This window comes from Onychomys torridus, chromosome 19 (assembly GCF_903995425.1).
Source record: "Onychomys torridus chromosome 19, mOncTor1.1, whole genome shotgun sequence".
NCBI classification, from domain to species: Eukaryota; Metazoa; Chordata; class Mammalia; order Rodentia; family Cricetidae; genus Onychomys; species Onychomys torridus.
In genome coordinates, this window is record NC_050461.1 from 31,506,742 (window position 1) to 31,519,318 (window position 12,577).

The window sequence follows — 12,577 nt, forward strand, 5'->3', positions numbered from 1 at the left end:
GTGATAAAATAATACTTCATGCCATAAAAATACTTTAAAAATATATTCGGACTAATTTAAATATGGATTAGTTTTTAATCAACACTATACTAAAGTCCCAGAATTCTTCAAATTCTACGCCAAGTAATCTGGAAATGACAACTCTTCTATAGCACGGATAACGGTAAAAATCTAAATGTACAAAAATGTGCTTAGCGTCCTTGGCACGCCAATTCTTGTTAAGTTTCAGATCCAGCAAGGACGATCCAAGTGTGTTTTTTATTAAAGTTTAAACAAGCAGCTTGTGTCGTGTTCCTGAAGTTCCATCCATCATGCTACCGATTTCTTCTTGCCAGAGAAACATTATATTCTCTTGTTATGTTTCAAAGACAAGAAACACATTCAAAAAGTTTGGCCAATGACAAATGAGTAATTAAGGGAGTGAAAATCACCGACAGCGTTGCCTGACTTGAGGGCATTCAGCAGGAAGGATGAGGAGGTTTTTAGTATGCTTTGCTGTGTAGCATACTGTGTTGATTCTAAATCTGTGAGTTTAGTATGGAATTTCTCATCCCAGCACATTCAGAAGTACAGTAGTAGTTATCAGTAAAACTGTGGCCGAGATAGATGACTGTGCATTTGGAATTGAGGGAAGTCTTTTTGGACAGCATGTAACACAATCATAGGCAATCAGAACTAAATTTCTGATAACATTTACAGTATGAAGAACCAACGGGGGCTTGTCACTGTCATGTTCCTAGCAAGCTGAGCATGTTTGGGTACTTTTCAGGGCAAGGGATTCCTGGAAAGGATTCTGACAGCTCAGGACGTATTTCAAGGATTGACAAAATGAGATTGCTTGAAATTAGAATCCTTCTACCTAGTAAACAACCAGCAGGGTAAAGAGACAGCAAAAGAACAGGAGAAATATTTTCCAGTTACATAGCTGACAGGCGATTAGTATCTAGATTCTACAAAGAACAGAAAAATTGACTCAGTTATAAAAATAATTAAATTATGTCATTTGCAGGAAAAAAATGTGAAACTAGATACCATCATGTTAGGACAAATTAGTGAGAATCAGAAGATATTTATTGTGTGTTTTGTTTCATATTCTGTCTCTCTTTCTCTGAACATGTGGTGGATATTTAAAGAGAGAAAGAGCTGTGAGAAGACATGGTAGTGGGAGGGGGAAGACAAATGTCGCATGTTCTTCCTTGTATGTGGAACCTGGATTTCTATGGGACATGTAAGGTGAAAGGGGACTATTTGGGGTGAGGAAGTAGACCAGCAGGAGAAGAGAAGTGGGGCCAGGGACAATGGTGGGGTCAAGCGCTAGGCTATACTTACATGAAGATGCCCTCATTTTCTTGAGGTGTAGATGAATATGTTTTAGAAAGCATTTGAGTATTAAACAATGAGAATATATCCAAAAGTTAAAAATCAGACACACTTTTAGTGGAAGCCGATTGTTGTACCAGGTATGTTGGAAACAACTTGGAATCCATCTTTCATTCACAGTGGTCCTGCTCCAGCTGTCTCTACATGTGAAGCCAAAAGGTCTGATCTCAGGACCTTCAGGTTGGTCTATTTGGCCACCTAGACCCTGGAAAAAAAAGTCACGTGGTAAACAGTTAGCATCAAATAAATTGTAAATTTGATTAAGATTCCATCCTCTGCATGCTACCAAAGGAGAAAGGTAAACACTAACCCAGCTACTAACCCTTCAATCTACAATGGTGACCTGCCTGCAAGATATGCTGGTGCAGTAGTGGCACACAGCTTGTGGGAGTAACCAACCACTCTCTGATTGGTGTTAAGGCCCTCCATGAGATGGAACCCATACCTAACACTGCTTGGGTGGCCAAGAACCTGAGACTAGATAGGCCGGGGACCCAGGGGAAAACCAAATACTACTGTCTGTCAAAGGAACACAGCAATAAAATGACTCCTAAAAACATTCTGCTGGACTCATAGATCCATGCCTTGCTCAGCCATCATCAAAAAGCTTCCTCCTGCAACAGATGGAAAAAAATACAGAGACGCAAAGACAGACAATATGCAGAAGGTGATAGACCTTGGAATACTCAGCCCTAAAAGGGATGTCTCCTCCAAATCTCCCTACAGGGCTCAGGGAACTCTGCTCAAGAGGAGGTGGAAAGAGTGTAAGGGCCAGAGGAATGGAGGACACCAACTAATCAAGGCCTTCTGGACACAGCAGGGCTGGCAGACATATGAACTTACAGAGACTGGCATCATGCACAGGGTTAGCACGGGGTCCTAGAGCTGAAAGGAGATGTGGACACATGTCCTCATCCCAATCCATAAGCTGTCTCCAATTGATAGCCACTTGCAAATTAAAAATGAGTTTCCTCCAAGGGAATTTCAGTGGGGAAGCAAACTGCCCTTACAGGTAGGCCCCAGGCCCAGTAGCAGAGCAGATGACCAGCATAAAATGAACTCAGTGGCATCCTTGGAGGTTCTATGTTCCATGATGTTGTCAGGATCTATCTATCTATCTATCTATCTATCTATCTATCTATCTATCTATCTATCTATCATCTATCTTTACCTTATAGGTCCTTTGCATACATATTATGGCTTCTGGTTTTATGTATTCATGGGATGTCTGTGTATGTGAATTGGTGTCTATCCATCAAATGTGCATTTTAATGCTTTTTTTGTTTTCTTTTGAGGCAGGGTCTCTTTATGTAGCCTTGCCTATCCAGAAACTTGCTTTGTAGCACCAGGCTGACCTTGAACTCAGAGATCTGCTGGCTTCTATCTTCTAAGTGCTGGGATGAAAGGTGTGTACCATCATGCCTAGCTGGAAAAAAAAAAACCCAAAAAACCCAAAAACAAAAACCTCTTTTCTATAAAAGAAAAAAAGAAAGATTACTTTTCTGACTCAAATTTACATGTGTAAAATGAGATTAAACAACATTGTTCTTGGATATATAACAGAAACATAAACAGACAGACACATACACAAATGAAAAAGCAAAAATCCCACAGTGGCTTAAGTAATGATGGGAGTCATTAATATAGATAAAAAATTCCAAAAGTCCATCATATATCCTTAGAAAATTTACATAGAAAGTTATGAAGATGTGTTCAATATAATTAATTAGAGTAACAAAAATGGAAGTCTCCAGCTGGGCTACTTTGAAAATTAATCAAGGAATTAACCTAACTTGATAAATTTTGCCAAAAAACTGGATATGATGGTTCTTCAGTCTCTCCATTGGGAGGCTGAAGCGGGAGGACCTAAGCTTGAGATCAGCCTTGACTACACCGTGAGGTCCTGTCTCAAAAACTCAAAATAATACTAATAAGTAAGTTTTTATTAAAGATGTATTCCTGATTAAAGTATTTGTTTTTGGAGCATGGATTTGGTCTGCACTGAAGCAAAGCTGTGCTAGGTCAGACTGTAGAGATCAAAACCATCCATCCACAGGCTGGGATAATACTTCTCAGAGGAAAAACAGTTGCCTAGCATCTGCAAAGTCCCGAGTTAGATCCTCACAGCTACAAACACAAAAACTGATGCTATATGACACTTTGTACCAGAATTTATGAATTACTGTTCACTTGTGGCCACACACTCAGCTTTTCACTTAGACCCTCTTAATGGTTATGTTTTAGTCTAAGATCAGCCATTGTTTCAATGACAAAGACAAAAAAAAGGAAAGAAAAGGAAAAGAAAGAGAATGAAAGAAGAGAAAATGTTTATCTTATAATTCTACTGAGTTGGGGGTTGAATAATACTTTGATGATTTAGGCCTGGAGAGATGGATAGCAGGTAAAGACACTTGCTACCAAGACTGACGACATGAGTCACATCCTCAGAACTCACATGGTAAGAGGAAAAACTAGTTCTACAAGTTGTTCTCTGACTCATGTACCATGAAACACATGTGCTCCCTCCAAGAAATTAGTGGATGTCAAAACTGCTTTTGAATGTGATCACTCACTTGCATGCATCCTGGATTTGATGATGCAACACTACTCCTTCAGATTCTTGGTGTTCTGCCCTTGTGGTTTTCCTTGTTTGACTTTTGTTGTTTGGTACAGAGCCTCATGTAACTCAGGCTGGCTTTGAATTTGTCATAAGGATAAGGATGGTTTTGAATTCCTCCGCCTTCTGCTTCCACCTCCCAAGTGCTAGGATTACAGACACGAACTACTGTGTCCTTCCTGCTCCTAATGCTTATTATTATTATTATTATTATTATTATTATTATTATTATTAGTTTATTTGGAGCTGAGGACTAAACCCAGGGCCTTGCGCTTGCTGGGGAAGCACTCTACCACTGAGCTAAATCCCCAACCCCACTAATGCTTATTTTTAAAAGTAATACTTTATGTCTGCTAACTGGTTTATGTTTTGAATGTTAATAAATTCAAAGAGGTTTCTGACACTTATTACAATATCAAAGAACTAGAATCATTAAATTTAATTTCATCGCAATAATAAAAATACCATGCTTGATAACTAAATCTGCTTAAATTATTTATTTTTAGAAGTTTTCATACTGTATATTTTGGTCATATTCTTCCCCTACCTGACACCTCTCAGATTTAACCTCTCCCTACCCACCCAATTTCATGTTCTTTCTCACTCTTAAAAACAAAAACACCCTTTGGAAAAATAAATATGGACCCTGTTTTGTGTTGACCAGTTACTCTTGAGTATCGGGCTGTGTTTGATATAGCCACTGCCACTCCATTGAGGAAAACTCCATTGCAGCCATCAACTGCCAATAGCTTCTCTGTTAGGGGTGGGACTTAGTGTCCACTCCCCTTTCTCAGTGCTGGGATTTTGTCTGGCTTGAACCTGTGCAGGTCTTGTACATGCTCACAGTCTCTGTGAGTTCATACGTGTTTCTGCTCTGTTGTGTCTGGAACTTCCTTTTCCGAATAGATACCTGAGCCTTGAAGGGAGGGGTGACAACTAAATCTTTATCAATAATCTCTTCAGTGTATAGCGTTTTAGAATGTTTAAGACTTGGATTAATTCCAGTTGGATATTTACCAATATTACCATTTATTTTCATGATTTCCCGGGTTTCAAAATGTAGTGATCTCCCTTTTCCTTTTCTCTTTTCTCTTGCTTCTTTCTTTCTTTCTTTCTTTCTTTCTTTCTTTCTTTCTTCCTTTCTTTCTTTCTTTCTTTCTTTCTTTTTTTTTTTGTGGAGCTGAGCATCGAACCCAGGGCCGTGCGCTTGCTAGGCAAGCACTCTACCACTGAGCTAAATCCCCAACCCCTCGCTTATTTCTTATAACCCTTTGGTCATCAGTCTCCATGTGTCACTAATGTGCACCTCCTCCCTTTTCTCACATCCACTTTTTAGCCCATATCTATAGCATTTTGCTTGGCCTACTCCACCTTTCTTGTTTGAGAGTTTCCTCGTATCATTCTGTTCTCCAAAGTTGATTTCTTTGCAGCTTACATCATGGATAGTGACTCCTTACATATAAGACCTAGACTTCTGCTTCTAGCTTTCAAGTCTTCCAAATCTGGTTGATTTTAAGTGTCCAGCATCGTCTTCCAACATCCAAGAACAGTCTTCTCTAATCGGAGCAGCCTCTCGGCAGTCTCATGTTGGCACTGTATGCTCTCTCAGTTCACTTACTGTGTCTTTCCAACCGTCCCCAGCCTTCCTGTTGTCATTGTATTATTCCACACCAACCCTTTTAAAATTCATAGTTCAGTACCTACCGCACCTTCAGTGCTTGAGATACTGTCTTGTGATTGCATACTAAAAATGTCACATAGAAAGAAGCTATTCAATTGAATGATTTTTCTTGTAAGGATAGTTATCAAGAGTAATTTGAGTTTTGTTATAGATAAGACTCAGCACTGATTTTAGCATCTCTTCTTTTGTGTAACTACGGTTTACACAAAAAGCTAGTTAGAAAAATTATTGGTGTACAGATTTGTGATAAGCCATTAATATTTAAAAAATAAAAAGAATAATTTTCAATGAATATTTCTTTTATGGTCATAATGCAATAGCAATTCTAAACAAAATTAGTGATACAATTTTTGTATTTTTTTGTATAATTAATTTGGTTACTACTGAGTTTTAACCAACACTTGTTTCAAACAACCACGTTTTTTGTTATTTGTAATAAACACTGTTTCTTACTTAAAAGCTCATTTAAAAAACAAAAAAACTGCATTTTGTTTTGAGAGCAAGCTCTTAAAAGTTTCACCTGCCCAATGATTTGAACTCTGTGTCATAACTCCATGACACTGAATTCTTTTACATTTTACCTGCTGGGTTCAAAATAAACAATCAGAGGGTGATGGTTGCTTAAAGGAAGGAATGGAGCTTGATCTACATCAATTCTACCACATTATGCACTTTATTCTTAGCTATGCTGAAAACTTGGAACTTATGGAAGAATTTAAATTCCTTATATTATTCAGGCTTCTCTATAGAAACAGAAACAGTGGGATGTAGACAGACATGTGTTGGTACCTATGGGGATTGGTTTCCAGTACCCCTGTGAAGACCTAGGTCTAGGATGCTCAAGTCCCTTTTATAAAGTGGTTTGTGTAGAGTTTGAATGCAGCATATGTTCATTCTTCATATCTTCTTTAGATCACTTATAGTGTCTACTGCCATGTAAATGCTATGTAAGTAAACTGTTATTCTATATTATTTAGGGGATAACATAAGAAATGTTATCTCGTGTTATCGTAAGATTCAGCTGTCATAGCTCCAAATATATTATTTCCCCCCCCTTTTTTTTTTTTGAAACAAGATCTTGCTGTATAGACCAGGCTGCCCTGGAACTCATTATGTATTAGACTGGCTTCAAACTTATGACCTTATTGCCTCAGCCTCAGAAGTGGTGGAATAATAGACATACACCACCACACCAGGGTGAGTCCATTTTCAGTCTGTGATTGGTCAAATCCACAGATGCAGAACTCATGGATATGTACACACACACACACACACACACACACACACACACACACACGCCTTCATATACAGTGAGAACAAGAGCAAGATGGGGAAGTGGGGAAGAAGGGACGGAAGCAGGAAGAGGGAGTGGGGGATGGGAAAGAGGAGAAGAGGGAGAGAGAAAATCTGTGGCTGTGATATCCCCTGATCTGCTGTATGAGCTGGAGAGTCAGAAAACCAATGACTTCATCCAATCTGAATCTGAAGGTCTGAGAACCAGGAACATGACAGTTTAAGGTTTATTTATTTATTTATTTATTTATTTATTTATTTATTCATTCATTCATTCATTCATTCATTTATTTATTTATTTATTTATTTATTGATCTAGAGCAGTGGTTTTCATCCTTCCTAAGGCCTCATGTAGTGGTGACCCCCAACCATAGCATTATTTTGTTGCTACTTCATAACTGTAATTTTGCTACTTTTATGAATTGTAGTGTAAATAGCCGATATGCAGGACATCTGACGTGTTACCCCCAAAGGGGTTGTGACCCATAGGTTGAGAACTGGTGGTCTAGGGGCAAGAAGACATTAATGTCCAAGCTTAAATGTTAGACAGACAGACAGACAGACACACACACACACACACACACACACACACAGAGAGAGAGAGAGAGAGAGAGAGAGAGAGAGAGAGAGAGAGAGAGAGAGAGAATCAATATGAACTAAGCCTTTTCTCTTTTTTGTTCTGGGCCCATAATATGTTGAAAGATATTCACCCACATTGAAGAGGGCAGATTTTTTTTTCATAATACATTTTCACATTTTATTCTCTTTCCTTCAGTAACACTCACACAGACATATCCAGAAAAAATATCTAGATACCTGAGAGTCCCATGGCCCAGTGGAGTTGGCAAATAAAATCCACATAATTCCTAGGCTTGACTCTAAAGAAACAGCGATAGACTTATATTTGGTGGGAGAGCTTGTTGTGAAATGGATTTCATGATTCTTTGTCACATTTATCCATATGTCTGTGAAGTTTCCTACTTGCATATTGGTTTCTTAATATGCAGGAAAAATTTCAACAATTAAAAGCCACGAAAATATTTTTAATCAATTATAAGCAGAGATGAGCAATTGATTAAAGTTCCTATTGATATAAACACAGGAAGGTCAGTGTTGATAAAACAATTCACAAACTTTTATCAGTCAAACTTCCAACAGGAGATACGTTTTTATTTTATTAGTGTGACAGACCAATATGCAGATAAAAGATTCTGTTCCTTTCAAACTATAGAAAATCTCACATGGACCTCTTCTACTGGCACATTTTAAGGCCTATGTTTGTGATCCCTTCCCAGTGGCAAATTTACTTCAACTGATTTTTAAAGTACTAGCTTGATGAATAGAGAGTGAGTAATCTGAACAATGAGTCTGTCAGGATAATGGTCTATGTTTGTTACCCCTCTCTAGGCACATAATTATCCAGATTCTTAATCTAGAAGTTGATCCAATTGTGATCTGGAGGTTTGTTCAATTGTGAGATGGTTTGGATGTAGAGTGGGAAAAGTCTAGAAAACACTGACTGGTCAAGTCCTAACTCCACCTAGGTCCAGGCCATGTATTCTATTGAAGTCTCAGAAAAACCCATTCTAGCTGGGCAGGTGACTCGAGATCTGCCTGTCTCTGCCTCCCAAGTGCTGGGACTAAAGGCATGTGCCACGACTGCCCAGCTATATGGCAACTACTATAACAGCAAATATCTAGTGTGTCGTAATGATGATTTCCATATTTTAACTGTATTGTTTCCCATTTCTTAATCATCTTTACATTACTAACCCATTATTATTACCTTATGTTTATTTTTTGGATAAAGAAACCGAGGGCAACAAAAGTTAGGTGATTTGGATAGGAATCGCTAAGACTCCAATCCTAACTGTAACTCACACAAGAGTCCATTTTTTCTGTGCTGATGAACTTGGTGGGGTTTTATTCATTGTCAGAGCAGGGATGCTCATGGTGTCATGCCCACACAACACAATTTGTCTCTGTGACTGCAGTGGTCACATTTCCCTGTGCAGCCTACATCTGAGTCCTGCACCACTATGACCTTATTAATGATCAGCCTTATATTCGTTTTGTCTTGGTTTCCTCTCTGTAATGAGAAGGGATTCTGCTAATTTGTTCGCAGCAGAAAGGACGGGGGTGATGAAGTGATTTTGAGAGAAACTGGTACTGTGACCCAGTTTGAACTAGGCAATCACATTCATAGAAATAAGATGTAGAGAAAAGATGTATTGTAACATTTCATGAGGGAAACATGGGTTCTAAAAAACCCCTTAAAGCATCATTTTTTAAAAATCAAAACAAGAACTTAAAAATATCTAATTGGAAAATATTGAACTGTGAAACATAGAGGACAGAGAAATGTGTCAATATCTAGAATGTGAGAGATTATAAGGACAGATGGTTGGGGTTTTCTATAAAAAAGGAAAATAAAACATGAGGCAGCATCCATCTCTCTCTCTCTCTCTCTCTCTCTCTCTCTCTCCCCCCCTCCCCCCCCCCCCCTCTCTCCACTTAAGCAATAAATCAGCTAGGTACCCCTGTGTGGATACTGACTCTTAGGAGACAAACACGAATGTGTGAGATGGCTCATTGGTGAAAGCCCCTTGCCGCCAAGACTGCTGGTGTGAGTTTGAGCAGAGTCTACAAGGTAGAAGGAGAGATCCAAATCCAGTCAGGTGTCCTCTGACATCCACAAGCATGTGGGGGCATGCGTGCCCCCACACATATCTATACACACACATAAAAAAATCAATATGCCATAAAAGTTAAAATAAAACAAACAATTACAAACTGGGAAAATTTAGCTAGTGATAATATTTGGTAGTATGAAAGAATTATTGGGAATTATTTTGTCAAATTTTTCTTTCCTATGAAAATGATATTTTTATGTTTTTTTAAAAAAGAATGACTGCTTTTAGAAATGCACTTTAAGCCATCACCGATAAGAAGGTGTGATGTCTTAGATTTATGCTATGATTGATTGAATTATGAGTCAACATTAAGCTGGGCCATGTATGTGCACCATGGGTAGACTCATGTCACTCATATTGTATGATTTAAACAGATGAAAATGTTAAAAAAAGATAAAACCAAAAACTTTCTTTCTAGCAAAATGGTTTACAAATCTATTCTGACTTTTTTTTTTTTTATAACAACACGATCTTATCTTATTATTTATTAGTCAGTTGCTCCATAAGGACTGTATTCCTGGGTTGTAAACCATTCTGGAACCTAAGCACTTGAAAAAAAAAAAAAACCACTCACCATTCAAGTCTGCATCATCTTGAGAGGATTCCATTTTATCATCTACAAATGGATGCTGCCAGAGTTCTGCCAGGGCTTTGTGGGTGGGGTGGTGGGTGGAGGAGTGGTAGGATAAGGGTGGTGTTTGGATAAAGTATGTGTGGGACGTTGGGGGAGTGAAGTTCTTTGTTCCCATCTATCTGGGTTATTGGTATGGTCTAAGAACAAACTACTTCAAAAGACATGTTTAAGGACTGGACGCTAAAGCCAGAACAGTGACATCTCTTTTGTCTATGGGTCCAGTGCTCACAAAACCCACATAAACTCCACCTCTCCATGCCTTGACTCTAACCACTCTCTCAACATTTCTCTTGGGGCCACAGCAGTAGTGCAGATCTGGGCCATCAGGTGGGTTACTCCTTTCTCTCTCTTTAGTTCATGGCAACACAAGTAGTCACTGCCTCCTGCTTTGTCCACAAATGTAGGAACAAGAGCTATTTGGAAGAAAATGTGAAAACTTGACAAAGCACAAGTCTGTGAAAAGGCCCGAGAGAGTCTTTGGGAAGAGAGGTAACTGATGTAGATTAGACAATGAAACACTCAAGTTCTATCGAGTGAAGGCTCTCTCTCAACTAGCGTTTCTCAAGGTTAGAATCATGAGTAAATGATGCTTTGGATCAAAGCTGTTTTCCTCCTGGGGATTTCAGCACAGTGGAAAACATGCCTTGCTTTGACCACAGCTCCTGGGAATCCTCTCCTTGTTTAACAGATTTCTGTTCAGCTGTCTTTAAGGTATTATTTTAATGGATGTATTTGTTTAGTTACCTACTTCCTGTGCAACTGTCATTTTTAGACACCTTTGGGTTCCATTTTTCATTAGACATGTACTAAATGCCTTCTGTGAATTGTGCCTTGCTTCGGAGGTTTCAGCTATTGAGATTTAGATGAAAAATGTGTGTCTCCAGAGAGCTAGGAGAAGTGCTGAAGGGGAGCGGGGAGAGGGGGTGTGCACCGGGGAGGGGGTGTGCACCAGGGACGGGAGAAATGTAGCCTTGCAAAGCCAGGAAAGGCTGAGCAGAGCAGGTGACATTTGAGCTGAATCTTGATGGATGGGTAGGAGTCTGCCAGTTAAAGGGAGAGGAAATAACATGTTTGAGCACGTTATGAGAAATCCATGGTATGTTGTGTGATGGAGGGTTTAATGAACTGACTCAGTGGGGAACCATATGATGGGTGAGCTATTCTTTCTCTTGTCTTTTTTTTTTTTTTTTTTTTTTTTGACCTAGATGGAGAAGAAAAAGTCTCCAGAACAAAAGCATTCTACATCACCGACTAGCGAAACAGTTGCTAAATAAGTGTGTTCCAGCCTTGTCTTCGGATCATTTTCTGGAAAGAGCTGCATTTGATGTTCCAAGCACATCAGTTTTAACTTGTAGGAGGAACAGAGACCCAGCAGATATTAAACAGGTGAATGAGATGATTGCACAGGGCAGTGGCTAAGATGATGGAAAGATACGGGTTTGTGGAAGAGCTGGAGTCAATCAGAGTTACTGTTTTAATGACCAAGGAGGTAAACAGAAGAGAGGAAGAGTCACTGAGTTCAGGCACCTGGTATTATCTGTGGTGATGCCATTTTTGGAGAAACAAGGAGGGGTGTTCTCTAGGAGAGAATTGCAAAGGGTGAATTTGCTCATGGACTAGTGATACCTGAAGTGTCTGAAGTACATATGGAAACTGTAATGGGCTTGCTCCTCCGGAGACAACAAAAGGATGCTTGTGAATATTTAGGAAGTAGTTACTGAGGTCACGGAAGTAAATAACTTTCTTGAACTCAGGGCTGGAATGATGGCTTGGATGATAATGTGTGTATCACACAAGTAGGAGGACCTGAGGTTGGATCTCGGGCATTCACATAAAACGGCAAGTGTGGAAGTGCATGTCTGAAGCCCTAGACCCAGGGAACACACACACACACACACACACACACACACACACACACACACACACACACACACGTCTTTCTAGACTTTAACTGAGCTTGAAAGGACTGGTGGATTTAACAAAGCATCATTACTTCTCATTTTTTTCCCTCCCAAAACTTCACTGAAGATCCCTTTGGAGCCTTTATGTACATGACCACTTCTAATTGTTATCCACGTTCCTCATTTCTCCTGAATGCCAGTTGTCCTTACTCACCTTCTTGCCTCCTTGACAAACACCATTCTTCTTACTTTTGTTATTACTGTCTTAAGTTTAACATTTCCTTAGTCAGAATGTCTGGTAAATCAATCTAAGTCACCTCAAGATTTCTTTTTAGGAAAGAAACATTTCTTTTTCTTTTTGTTCCTGTGGCCATGATC

At 39.1% G+C, this 12,577-nt stretch overlaps 1 long non-coding RNA gene across 2 annotated transcripts in view; it reads left to right on the forward strand.

The window, feature by feature from the left end:
* LOC118570698 overlaps positions 1–12,577 on the forward strand; it is a 108,990-nt gene that overhangs the window by 49,151 nt on the left and 47,262 nt on the right. For both annotated transcript variants that reach the window (XR_004943219.1, XR_004943220.1), the window contains one exon: positions 11,504–11,684. This is a non-coding gene — a long non-coding RNA (uncharacterized LOC118570698). The remainder of the gene's footprint in view (positions 1–11,503; positions 11,685–12,577) is intronic.